Consider the following 14411-nt stretch of genomic DNA (forward strand, 5'->3'; position numbering starts at 1 on the left):
CACAGCATCTCCACTATATGGTTTCAGCTTTCCTTCTCGCAACATTGTTACACTCCATCCTGGATTTTCCATTGTTTGATAATCCTTTATAACTATTCGCCTTCTTTCTACTTAGTAGCTGGGAAGAAATTTTTTCTTGCGATAAATGCCATTATTTCCTCATATCTGGAAGGATGCTAAGTCGATTTAAAACTAAAAATTAACACAGAAAACATAATAATTCACTTCCAGTTCTGGGGGATGACATAATCAATCTTATTTCTTAGCAGAGCTCCAAAATCAGATGTTCCAATGCCATAAATGTTAGTTCTGTTTAAAATATTCTTATCAGCACCTTCCTGTAAAATGCAAAGACAGCATGGATTTCAAATATAACTTTTATCTCATGGTCAATCACATGACAGGATCTGTTAATTCCTGTTGTCATTGTTGTGGTCTTCAGTCCAAGATTGGTTTGATGCAGCTCTACTTGGTAGTCTATCCCATGGAAGCTTCCTCATCTCTGCATAACTACCACAACCTATATCCATCTGAACCTGCTTACTGTATTCAAGCCTTGATCTACCTACCCCCCCTACTCTCTCTCTCTCTCTATTACCAAACTGACAATTCCTTGGTGCATCAGGATGTATCCTATCAACACATCCCTTCTTTTAGTCAAATTATTCCAAAAGTTTCTCTTTCCCAATTCAGTTAATTACTTCCTCTTTTTTTTTTATTAATATTCAATATTCTTCTGTAGCAATATATTTCAATAGCTTCTATTCACTTCTTATCTACACTGCTGATGTCTGACAATTCACTTCCATACAAAGCCACACTCACACAAATACTTAAATTGATTTTCTTAATAGTGTGCACCAAAGCAATGAGTTTATTGACAGAAGGTGGCATTTTCACTTTTGCTGTATTAATTTTATTTATTCCCAACTAGTTTCAGTCCTCTACATCATTCTCAAGTGATTCTGTGGTTATACTGAAATGTCAACGTCTCTAATTTTTGTTTTTCATTCGTTTCAGTTCGCAAATGCTGTCTTGCTTGTTGGACAGCTTGACAGGACAAGACAGCAGTTATGAACCACATGAATAGAAAAACAGATTTAAAGACAATGACATTTCAGTATGCCCAAAAAAATCACTTGAGAATGGCATTGAAGGCTGGAATTAGTTATGAACAAATAAAACTAATACAACAAAAGTGGAAAATGCCATCTTTAGGTGTTAAAAAATTCTTATTGTTCAGAAATGCTTTTCTTGCTATTACCAGTCTGCATTTTATATCCTCTCTAGTTTGGCCATCATCAGTTATTTTGCTGTCCACATAACAAAATTTGTCCACTATGTTTAGTGTCTCATTCTCTAGTCTAATTCCCTTTGGACTGCCTGATTTAATTCAACTACATTCTATTACCCTTGTCGATGTGCACCTTATAATCAGTTTTCAAGACTGTCCATTCCATTCAATTGTCCTTTCAAGTCCTTTGCCATCTCTGACAGAGTTACAATGACACTGACAAACCGCAAAGTCTTTATTTCTTCTTCCTGAACTCTCTTTCCAAATTTTTCCTTGGTTTCCTACATAGCTTGCCCCATGTACGGACTGAATAACAATGAGAACAAACTACAACTCTGTCTCATTTCCTTCTCAACCAATGCTTACCCTGCATTCCTCCGACCCTCGTAACTGCAGTCTGATTTTGGTACAAATTGCAAATAGCTTTTCACACTCTGAATTTTGTCCCGCGAATCTTCAAATTTCAAAGAGTATAGGCCAGTTAAAACTGTAAAAAGATTTTTCTAAATCTACAAATGCTATAAACATGAGCTGACCTTTCTTCAACCTATCTTCTAGGCTAAGTTGTAGGGTCAGATTGCCTTGGATGTTCCTAATTTCATGGAACCGAAACCGTTGTTCACTGAGGTTGGTTTCTACCAGTTTTTCCATCCTTCTGTTCACTTCTGTCAGCATTTGCCTTCTTTGGAATTGAAATCATTACACTCTTCATGAAGCCTGCCAGTATTTTGCACACCAGGTGGAATAGTTTTGCCAAGGCTGGTATTCCCAAGGATTCTGAGGGATTATTGTCTACTCCAGGGGCCTTGTTTCCTCTTAGGTCTTTCAGTGCTCTGTCCAGTTCTTGCAGTATTATATCTCTCATCTCACTGTCACCTATACTCGGTAATGAGACTTTGACATACTGGTAGAATACTAGGGAAATGTAATCAGTCTACAAAAGAAATTGCATATGAAACCCTCGTGGGACCCATCCTAGAAAACTGATCTAGTGTGGGACTCACATTAAATAGAAATAACAGGCTCCACATAATGTTAGTGAGTTATTTGGTGTCATGCTGAACATTAGATGTATGTATCTGGTAACCAAGGAAGAGGTACAGAAACAAATTGGTGAGAAAAGAGTTTTAGGAGACAACCTCCCAAAACGAGAGATGAAAAAGAATCATATGGACCTCATAGGAGTTGCTGAGGTAAGATGGAATGGATGTGAAGAGTTACAGTCAGATAAATATGTATTGCACCACTCAGGAGGAGAAGTAAAAGGAATGAATGGAGTAAGAATGATTAGGCCTATGACAAAGGAATTGGCTAAATGTGTGGAGTATGTGGACTACGCAAATGACCCAGTTATTGGTGTAAGGCTGAAAGGAGCACAAAAAAATATACTGATTGTCCAGATGTATATGCCAACTTCAGAACATGATGACCAGATTGTAGAGGAAATGTAAAATGTAACAGAGAGAGTAATGGACGAAAATAAAAAATGCTGCAAAATAGTAATGGGAGACTGGAACACCATTGTGGAAAAAGGGAAACATAGTTGGCAATCATGGTCTTGGAAAGAGAAATGACAGAGGTGAATGGCTAATTGACTGCTGCAGGGAAAGGCAGCTGATAGTGGCAAATATATGGTTCAAGAACCACAAGAGGAGGCTATACACTTGGAAATCACCAGGGGATAAATACAGAAACCAAATCGATTTTATACTGGTAGAAGGAATATACAGGAATGGAATCAAGAAGGTGCACACATTACCAGGTGCAGATATAATAGTGACCACAACTGGGTCAATCCATATGAAGTGGCCCGTTGATGGTTGCTTGACCATTTTTAAATATTTTAATTTTTTTATATGTGATTGCCCTCTATTTGAGAAGTTCAAAACAGTTTTTTTTAATAATTAATCTTGCACCTATACTGTACTGGATGGCGGCCATTTTTATTTGCAGGCACATGACGATTTTTCAGTCTGGAGACATTAGCGAAAATTTGAATATCTCTGCTCTGGGTTAAGTTACAACATTGCAATTGACATGATTGTTTTTAGAAATGATTATGAGATTCTATTTTTTTTCTATAGTTAGATATCATACACTACTAGTCTCATATAGAGCAAGAACACTTACAAATGTTTCCTTAATTTTTTATGAATTTTTGAATTTTGAAAATTTTCATTTTTTGTAAAGTTTGGGGTTAGTTATCTCAGGTGGAACTAAATATAAATATGATTTTTGCACAGTTTGTACATCTATATGATAGCAATGTACTGTAAAAATTTCAACACTGATATCTGACTGTGAACAAAGATACGAATTTTTGAAACTAAGGAAATAATTCACATTACTCTACAACTGATCTTATGGCTGTTGCCTATTTAAATGGTTTATTGTTTCATTGTAATAAAATTTAATTGTGACATATATTTAGTTAACACTATCACTCAATATTAATTTAGTTTATTTTTTATAATACAATATAAACAATAGGAGCTTTCGCATTTGTTCTATGGTAATAAAAATGCTTGTTTACATTTGGGTTTACTGTCAATAAAGAAGTACATTATTGCTGGGTGTGGCATTGTAGAAGTACATTATTGCTAGGTGTGGCATTGTTGTAGTCAGTCTGTTCAGAAACCTCTGTTGGAGTGGATGTACATACTTCATCAAGAGTGTAGAATGTGTTATGTGCTTTGTCCTGTGTGTAATTTGTAATTAATTTTGAGAGATTAACTGGAATGCAATAACATGGATGAACAGTGCTCTGTTGGACAGATAGCAAGTGAAGTGTGTCACAAAACAGTTTATGGTTCAGTTTCAAGAAACTTGAAAAATGTCAATGACTTTGATGAAGTTAGACAAACTTTGTTTAAATTTTGAGTAAGTTCTTCTGTAACATCAGTGTGTGAGTATCATGAGAAGTAATATATTTTGAAGTACAACCACATTTTTGGAAGAAAGTGCTGTGATCCACTCGAAAGGTTTGAGGTTGGAGGGAAATACAACTTGAACATTTGTCCTCATTAAAGCAGTAAAGGTAATATGAAAAGTGTACTTACCTTACAAAAGAAGGCACTTACAATTATGGGAAAGAAATGTGCCAGGGAGTCCTGCAGAAATTCGTTTAAAGAATTTAAAATACTAACTGTTCATAACCTGTATTTACTGAAGATAATCATTATGGCAGTAAACAGTAACAAAACAATAAAGAAATACACGATCACAACACTAGAGGTAGAGAGAGACCCCACATCATCTCTCATAGAACAACACTCTATGAGAAAAGCCCTCACTATGCAGGCATAAAACTACTGAATTGCTTCCATCCTAATATCTCCAAATTGCCCATTACAAAACTAAAAACGAAATTAAAATTATGGCTCCTAAACAATCCTGTATATTCAATAGATGAGTTCCTAGCTTTAATAAACTTGTATGATGGAAGATCATCTATCTAAAAATATATGTAATCTCAGATCTTAGACTGTGCCTCAAACTGTAAATATTTGAATGTCAGATATGAATACTATGTCACAAACTGTAGATTCCTTAATCAAAGTACGGCAATAACAATTTTTTATGTATAGTCCATATATGTAACTGTTCTCTCAACTAAATTTAGAAAAAGCTGTGTAGATAAAAATGCCAGCCAATAATAAACCCTAGTAAGTAAGGCTCTGACTTATCCAGAAGACTGGAACAAAAAAACCTTTTTTTGTAATCAGTTGATGTTAGTTCAAAATAAATAAATAAATAAATAAATTATGTGAGAGTGAAACAGCTTCCCAAGTGAAACGTAATGTGATTCCTGGAAATTCCCTGTGCCCAAATTGTTACTCAAAAATATTTGTTGTGAATCCAGAACCAGAATCATGTAACCTTGTTAATGACATTTATATTCCTAATGACGACTCTGTTAGCATATTGGATTTTGCCTGTTCTAAGTTAGACATATCTCCTGCTTCGAAAATAATAAAATTAAATAGCAGAAAAAGAAAAGCAGCTATTGAAAATAAGGTACAACAAATTTCAGACAAAATTAGAAAAGACTTGGGATCATGCTTTAATAATACAGATAGCAACATTATTTCTAAAGAAGAAGAAAACCTACCACCAGCATCATCTGACACTGAATATTTGAGTTTAATAGAGAAATTAAAAATTAAATGTTCAGTGACGTCTAAAGAGGAAAAAGTTAAAATTTTAAGTTCGCTCCCTGACTCATGGTCAAGAGAAAAAATAGTTCATGAATTCAACATTTCTCATCGTTTGGTTAAATTAACCTGAAAATTAGTGAAAGAGCAAGGTATGCTTCCAGTTTTAGGAAAGAAGAAAGGAGTAGGTATAAGTGAAGAAACAATTAAAAAGATCCAGCAGTTTTTTGAAGATGGTGAAAACAGTAGAATGTGCCCAGGCTGCAAAGGTAGCAAAAGAGTTGTTATAAATGGAGTTAAAGTAACAAAGCAGAAACGACTAGTGCTGTCAAATTTAAATGAACTTTATGTAGCTTTCAAAAATTCTCATCCTGAATGCAAAATTGGAAGGTCAAAATTTTGTGACATCCGCCCTAAGTGGTGTATTTTGGCTTGATCCTCAGGGATACACTCTGTATGTGTTTGTTTATATCATCAAAATGTCAAACTGATGGCTGCGGGTGCAAAACTCAGTGATCATTATTACAAAGAGTTACTAGAGTTAATGGTCTGTGACACCAACAGTATGACTGCATGATGAGTTTGTGTAATAAATGCCCTGGTAAGGAAACCGTTATTGAATTGTTTCACAAATATCATGAGGTAATGCCAGACAGTATTACCTTCAAACAGTGGGTCACAACTGACAGGGCAGAAATGATAACAGTGGTTAAATCTCAGGAAGAGTACTTGGAATCTTTAATTGATAACTAACAAAAACTCAGAACTCACTACTATGTTTCTAAAATCCAAAGTAAGTTTTTGAAGGACAAAAAAGACTAACTTCATGAAACTGAATGCATAGTGCTAGCTGATTTTGCTGAAAATTTTACATTTGTGATTCAGGATGCAATACAAGGGCACCACTGGGTCAATGACCAGGCAACGGTGCATCCATTTATTCTCTACTTTAAAAATGATAAAGATGAAGTTTGCAGTTCTCCAATTTGTGTTCTAAGCGACTACTTGGAGCACAATGCTTTGGCTGCACATGTGTATCAAAAGCACATAATAAATTACATAAAAGAAAATTTTCCAGTGGTTGACAAGCTGATATACTTTTCAGATGGAAGTGGTAGTCAGTATAAGCACAAAAAGAATATTTCAAATCTATGCAACCACATAGTAGAGGAGGAGATTTAGTGTTTAACGTCCCATCGACAACGAGGTCATTAGAGACGGAGCGCAAGCTCGGGTGAGGGAAGGATGGGGAAGAAAATCTGCTGTGCCATTTCAAAGGAACCATCCTGGCATTTGCCTGAAGCGATTTAGGGAAATCACGGAAAACCTAAATCAGAATGGCCGGAGACGGGATTGAACCGTCGTCCTCCCGAATGCGAGTCTAGTGTGCTAACCACTGCGCCACCTCGCTCGGTCAACCACATAGTAGAATTTGGGTTGGAGGATGAATGGCACTTTTTTTCATCTTGCCATGGTAAAAATGCATGTGATGGAGTAGGAGGTAGGCTACAACAAAACGTGAAGTAAGTAAAGCCAGCCTACAAAGACCAACCACAGACCAAATTCTCACAGTACAGGACATCTATGTCTTTTGCAAGGATAATATTAAAGGTATTACCTTTTTTCTGACCAAGAAACAAGAAGTGGTTCTGCATTTGAAAACAACACTTCAAACTAGATTTGAAAACTGTGTAACAATAAAAGGAACAAGGCATTTCCACACATTCCTTGGCATTGCAGAAAACTTAGTTCGATGTAACACCAGAAACCGAAATTTATGAGTATCATTGTGTCAGTAAAATTACATCTCTGCCTTTAACGTTAAATGACATAGTGGCATGGGTGTATGATGGACAGTGGTGGCTTGCAGAGGTTGAAAGAAAGTTTGGAAAACAATGATGTTTTTGTGCATTTTTACCACCCTGCTGGCCAAGAACATCATTCAAGAAATTTACTAGTGACAAAGTTGGGATACCAATGAAAAATGTTTCAAGGAAACTTTCAGTGCTTGAACTTGCCACAGCAACTGGGAGGTCTTATCACAGAAGCTGTCTGAAGAAATAAGTGTTCTTAACATTCACTACCAGGTTTAGGAACAGTCGCTTCTAGAAGTATGTTAATTGAAAATATTTATTTAAAGTATGTCAAAATAATATAAATGTGAATTTCAGTTATGTTTCCACTTTTTGTATGTAATTCAGTACCTTACTTCAGTAATAATTGATTATATCTCACCAATATCACACATAAATAGGCAACAGCCATAAGTCGTATAGTAATGTGAATTACCTCCTCATTTTCAAAAATTCATATCTTTGTTCACAGTCACATATCAATGTTGAAATTTTTACAGTATGTCACTATCATATAGGTGTACAAACTGTACAAAAATCATATTTTTATATTCAGTCCCACCTGAGATACCTAATCCAAACTTTACAAAACTGAAAATTTTCTAATTTCAAAAATTCATACAAAATTAAGGAAACATTTGTAAGTGTTCTTGCTCTACATGAGGCTAGTAGTGTACGATATCTAACTATAGGGAAAAAAATACTCTCTCATACATCACTCCTTGTTTGTTATTTTTGGGCCTAAAAAGTGAATTTTTGATAATTTGGATACCAAACTTTGGAGGTCATTTTGACTGGTTATTTTTAAATTTAGGGTATTTTGTGTAACAGACAATGTTGTAGAGGACACTTTTTTAAAAACAATCATGTCAATTGCAATGTTGTAACTTAACCCAGTGCAGAGATATTAATATTTTTGCTAACATCTCTTAACTGAAACATCGTTGCATGCTTACAAACGAAAATAGCCTCCATTCAGTAAAGGAGAAAGGTAAATTAAAAAAAAAAAAAAAAAAACTGTTTCGAACTCCTCAATTATAGGGTAATCACATATAGAAAATTAAAACATTTTAAAATGGTCAAGCAACCAACTTAATTTTTATTGGACCACTTCATCTGGATTGACCCAACTCACTTATGGTAGAAATAGAAATAAGAATGCAAAAACTGGAGAAGGAAACCAGGGTGAAGAAGTAGCATCTAGAGAAGATAAGATCCAACAAAGAACAAATTGCAGAAATGTTGTCACTTGAGTTTCTAAACACATTATGAGACAGAGAACCACCAGATAATGTCAACGAGTACTGGAATATGCTGAAAGAAGGTATCATTAAAGCAGGGCAGGAAAATATAGGATATGTGAAAGGGAAAAGGAAAAAAACCATGGGTCACACAAGAAATGGTTTCCAAGATGGAGGAGAGAAGAAAATTTAAAAACAAGAACACTGAAGATGCAAGAAAGATGTACTTAAGGTTAAATAATGAACTGTGAATAGAAACAGAGCAGGTTAGGAAAAAATGGCTAAATGAGGAATGTAATGCAACTGACGAACTGGACAGGAAGGGAAGATAAGACTTACTGTACAACAGAGTAAAAACTATGACATGGGATCAAAACAGAGCACTAAGTGCTACTATGGAAATTTTGAGTAAAGACAAAGAGGTAGTGTACAAAGATCGTGAAGATGTCCTCCAGAGATCGAAAGGATATCTAAAAGAGCTATATGACACAGATCGCACACCAGAAACTCTGGAACTTGAATCACTCAACAGTGTCAGTGATGACGAGAAAGGACCAACCATCATAATGGAAGAAGTAAAGTCTGCCATAGCTGCAACGAAAAATGGCAAAGCAGTAAGTACAGATACAATACTGGGAAAAATATTAAAATGCTTGAACCAAGATGGAATAAGAGAAATATTGAGGTTATGTAAAAAATTTATGACAGTGGTGAATGGCCTGAGGACTTTCTGACAACAGTAATGATTCCATTGCCGAAAAAACAAGGAACCAAGAAATGCAGTGAGCACAGGACAATCAGCCTCATTTCACATACATCCAAAGTGATGTTAAGATTACTTGAACAAGTAATGAAGGAGAATCTTAGCGAGGAGCAGTTTGGCTTTAGATGGAATACGGGCACCAGAGATGCAATTTTATTGAAAAAGGAAGAGACCTCGATATGTACTTCATCGACCTAGAAAAGGCTTTTGACAATGTGGCTTGGGACAAGCAGGCGACTATAATGAGGTTTAGAGTGGACTGGAAAACCAGAAGGTCTGTAAACTCATTATATCTGAATCAAAAAGCCTCAGTTCAAGTGAGAGAAACTGGATCGTATCAGGAAAAGGAGTAAGACGAGGATTCTGTCTATCACCTACCCTTTTCAACCTCTACTTGGAAAATATCATTGACCAATGTTCAATAGATGACAAAGGAGTAGAAATTGGAGGAATAAGAGTAGGGTGTAAGCGGTTTGCTGATGACATGGTCCTTCTAGCCACAAGGGAAAAAGAATTACAGTATTTAGTGGACACTGTTGAAGCTAACGGAAAAAATTATGGAATGAAACTTAACACAAAGAAACCAAAGTACTGGCACTAGAAAGGAAATAAAAATTATGATGAATGGAGAAATTTTGGAACAGATGCAAAATTTTAAGTATCTTGGAAGCAGGATAGACACCAACTGGAAGTGCAGCACAGAAATTAAAACAAGGATAGCAATGGCAAAAGAGGCATTTTATAAGAAAAGGAGAATTTTCTGCAGCAGTCTGGACAGAGAACTGAGGAAAAGACTCTTAAAACGTTTTGTATGGAGTGTGCTTCTGTATGGCACTGAAACATGGACTTTGAGGAAGAAAGGCAGAGAAAGGCTGGCTTTTGAGATGTGGACATGGTGGAGGATGGAAAGAATAAGTTGGATGGACAGAGTAAAAATGAAGAGGTACTGAGAAGAGTGGGAGACAAAAGACAGTTAATAGATGTAATAAAAAGAAGAAAATGAAATTGGATTGGGCATGTATTAAGAAAGAATGACAAGACTGATAAAACAGTTTTAGAAGGTTATGTAGAAGGGAAAAGGAAATGAGGAAGGAAGAGATTTCATATACTGGATGACATGATGGACAGTACAACATACAGCAGCCTTAAGAAGGAAGCAATGGACCACAGAAAATGGAGAGGCAAAGGACATGCTAATATAGCAGAAAACTGAAGATGATGAAATTGATAGGACACATCCTGATGCATCAAGGAATAGTTAACATAGTAATGAAAAGAAGTGTGGAGGAGTAAAAACTGTAGAGGGAGAACTCTCATGATGTTCTTACGAAAAAATTATTATCTCATTGTATACCCCTAGGGGTGTCAGTGTGTGTGTGTGTGTGTGTGTGTGTATCATTTTTTGTGAGCCATCAAAGTGACCCACCCACCTGTTATAGGTAGCTCATGCAACAAATTGTCAAATCCATAAGAATAAATTCTGAGGACAGCCAAAAAAAGAAAGAAGTTTCAAAAGTGCTGCAGTTTTTGACATTTTTCTTGACACTGAAGTACATTCAGAACTAAATTTATCGTCCCATATTGTAAAGCAACTTTTGACCGGAACCAACTGATGTTTCTGTTCAGACTGAAAAGCACAGATAAGGAAAGGGAAGAAAAAAATATTGTGGTGACAATGTAAATAAAAACAATAACACATCTAGTACCGAAAGTGTGAAAAGATAAAGTAAATCATATTGTATTAAGTGCAATGCACAATGAAACAGACTGTGGCTGTATTAGTAACATCCAGTAGCAGAGGAGAGAATAATAATAATAGGAAATTGAGTATCACTTTAGCTATGAAACTAATGACTCAAAAACAATACACTTTTTTGACAGAAATTCCTGTAGACACGTGCACTGATAGCGTTGTGTATTATACAGCATAATAACAGAAAAAATGTACCACTTTGATGAATCAAGTCCAATGACAAAGATCAAGGATTAACAGACAGTAATGACAACTTTCAGTGTGAAGAAGAATCACATAATCAACTTTTAAAAGTTGCCCATTGTCATTCCTAATTCCCTCCACTCTAGCTGCTCCTGTGGATAAATGTTATCTCCATTGTCTATGAATTCTGACTGACTGACTACTATTCTGATATTTTCAGACTATGCTGCAGTGTGTGTGTGTGTGTTACTTACAAATATCAATGATTGTTGTAAACAGGCCTCTGTTCTTGAGACATGTAGGTAGCTGTTACTATTAGATAAATGTCTGTAATGTTGTGTAGACATTAAGCTAACATTAGCAGATAAAACAGCAATTACTTAAAAAAAAAACTGAAGAAGCACCACATTTCTTTCAAAGCAGCAGCTTTTTTCTGCACCTTAACCGGAGTGAATTATCACTGATATATAAAGGAGAAACCTGAAGACAGAAGAAACCTAGCAGGGCTTAGTACACATAAGCTAATTGTGAAACAAGATGTGAACACAATTATCATGCATGATTTTTTCCATTTCCTCAAAATATGAAAAAAACAGTAGCTTCAGAGTACTGATTATTAATTAGTATATAGAAATTGATGCCTAGCAAATATAGATAACTAAGGATATGATATGCAAGTCCAACAATTCTGGGAACTGAGTTTAGCATTACAAATCATGATGAAATCTTCATGTTGTTTTGAATCATTTTTCTACACACTAAACATTCAACAGTTTTTCAAAGAATTTAGCAAACCTGTTTGATCTATAGGTTAAAACCATACATAACAGACTTCTAGATTACCTACAAAAGAGGTTAAGTGTGACTAGAGCATGATTACTGTTGACAATGTACTTCTTAAAGTATTATAAAAGTATTTGAGTTCACTATCTTTTGTATGCATAGTAAATCTTGACGCTCCTGATCTAACTGCTTACATATGATGCCAATATTTCTAGAGAGCAGAAAAATACACCTGATTAATCCAAAACATGATAGAAAAAAAGAAGGCAGAAGTGGAAGTTACAACTTGCTAGAAGAAAAATATTTCCGGTTTCCAGACACTTACAGCACCAACATTTGTACATGTGCCTAGAGACTGATCAGAGAAGAGAGACTACTATGGTATAGTATTGCACCATTATTCTGTAATGCAGTCCTTAGGTCAACGAATACATTTCATTGTTCTTTGATTGAGGTTAGGATCTGTGTCAGAAAAGTTTGATTGATTGATTGATTGTATTTTTTAATTGTAGTGTCATCTAAACTGCACTACTGAGTAGCACTTTTTCTACTTTAATTGTAAAAACAGTTAGTGAACATTTTTTATGACTCCTGACTATTTCATTCTAGGTTATGACAGAATTGCTCAGCATAAATTCCCAAATGGAAGATATAATGACAACTACTTTTCTTTTTGGCACCTTTACTATGTAAAATATTTGGTAGTTGACAGAATGAAGAAATGGCTGGCAGGATGAAAATAGTAGGCAAAATGCCAAAAAGACTGCAGAGTGAAAATAGTTGGCAAAATGCCAACAAGGTAAGCAAGGAGAGCATTTGAATGGCAAAGATCACTATCTTAATTAATACGAATAAGAAAGGTGATGTGAAAGACAAACAATTGAAGGCTAAATGCAATCATGGAATAAAGTACCTAGGTCTGGGAACTAATCTATGGTGAATTTTATCATTCAAAATACAGTTAGTCTGGAAGCACAGCATCAGTAACTGTATCAAAGGATGAAATCAAAAAGAACGAAACAAGCTCCTATCATTTACGTGATATATTATAATAATGCAGTGAATAATTATTTTAGTGACTTTGTAGTTCCCATGTTAACAATAACAGAAATGCAAATTACTTGTAATATTTCGGAATGTATTTTATTTTTCTTCTGTGCTGCATGCTGCGATGACTGACTTAAATAAGACTACTTTAAGATGAACCACGTACCTACTTAATTTTCTCAAACATTCTGTTGCTGGACGGCGACATTACAGTGATAATCGCCCTTATAGAAAAATAAACTAACGCGTTATCTAATAGAATTCGTGTATAAAATGTTAATTTTTTGTAGTCTACTGCGGTAACACACATAACAAGTATTATGTTTGGTGAGACAGGTAAACAATGAATGTCTGCTTGTTGCAAAACTTCAAATTCAAACTACGTTTCATCTGCGGTTTCAGGAGCGACTCCGTGCTCTAAATTCCTTAAGTATAGTTTACAATCATATGCCACTGGTTAAAATACAACAGAGGGTGATAACTTCTTTGTGTTTCAGTTGAATTGTTATCGCCATCAGTACACCTGCGACACGTTTTACATTTCCATAGACCTAATAACATATGTTATGTAACAATATAGTTGTACGATACGAAGTCTGTTAATGGTCTCCGTACCTTCAATATCTATCAAATCACATTAACAATAAACGATGAAAAGCAATAAAATCTTTCTTTGTGTCGAAAATGCCGAACTAGATAAACAGCTTACCGCTTTGCTGCGTTACACTAAACCATTAAAATTTTATATTTCAGTGTTTATTCTTGTGATTTGGTTATTTGTGGATTGCGCTTTTACCATGGTAAAACCAGCTTATCGTAATTAGACAGAGATAAATGCATTTCGTGACATCAAGCTGATTTTTCTTTAGCGATCAGTTTAACACACAAACTAAAAAAAAATTCAGGCTGCAATTTTTTTTAAAAAATATGCTACATTCGGCATTTAATATCTTACTATAGATCACAGGAACATTGCACACGCACACTCGCACTTCCCGTTAACTGAGACCCGCTGTCAGCAAAGGTTACTTCTTGATAAGGATCTAATGTATTGTTACCTTTGACTAAGTACTGACTGTGTTTGGCACATAGGACGTGTGGTAACATTTTCATAAATCTGAAAAACGATTTCGCTTAAGAGGCTTCCGCAACAATAACAATTGAGAGAACGCTTGTTTTAACGTTTAACAAAAAATAAAAAGTTACATCCCTGGTGGGGATCGAACCCACGACCTTTGGATTAGAAGTCCAACGCGCTATCCTCTGCGCCACAGGGACATATTGTGCCATGGCGCAAATTTAGATGTATATTAAAGTGTAAAATAATATATCTGTCTTCA

General features: G+C 35.3%; 1 protein-coding gene and 1 non-coding gene across 5 annotated transcripts in view; both read right to left on the reverse strand.

Moving 5' to 3' along the window:
- LOC124804635 (calcium-dependent secretion activator) overlaps window positions 1-14262 on the reverse strand; it is a 19786-nt gene extending 5524 nt beyond the window's left edge. The window contains exon 1 of one of the 4 annotated variants that reach the window (XM_047264849.1): window positions 14130-14262. The gene's annotated coding sequence lies outside the window, so the exon portion shown is untranslated. Of the gene's footprint in view, window positions 1-13237; window positions 13607-13780; window positions 13921-14026; window positions 14101-14129 lie in introns of those variants that run through there. The other 3 variants (XM_047264851.1, XM_047264850.1, XM_047264847.1) reach the window with 3 other exon arrangements.
- A 14-nt stretch (window positions 14263-14276) lies between these two features.
- On the reverse strand, window positions 14277-14349 carry Trnar-ucu. Its single transcript has one exon. It is a non-coding gene; the product is annotated as a tRNA-Arg (tRNA).
- Between the last annotated feature and the right edge of the window lie 62 nt (window positions 14350-14411).

This window comes from Schistocerca piceifrons, chromosome 7, assembly GCF_021461385.2.
Source record: "Schistocerca piceifrons isolate TAMUIC-IGC-003096 chromosome 7, iqSchPice1.1, whole genome shotgun sequence".
NCBI lineage: Eukaryota > Metazoa > Arthropoda > Insecta > Orthoptera > Acrididae > Schistocerca > Schistocerca piceifrons.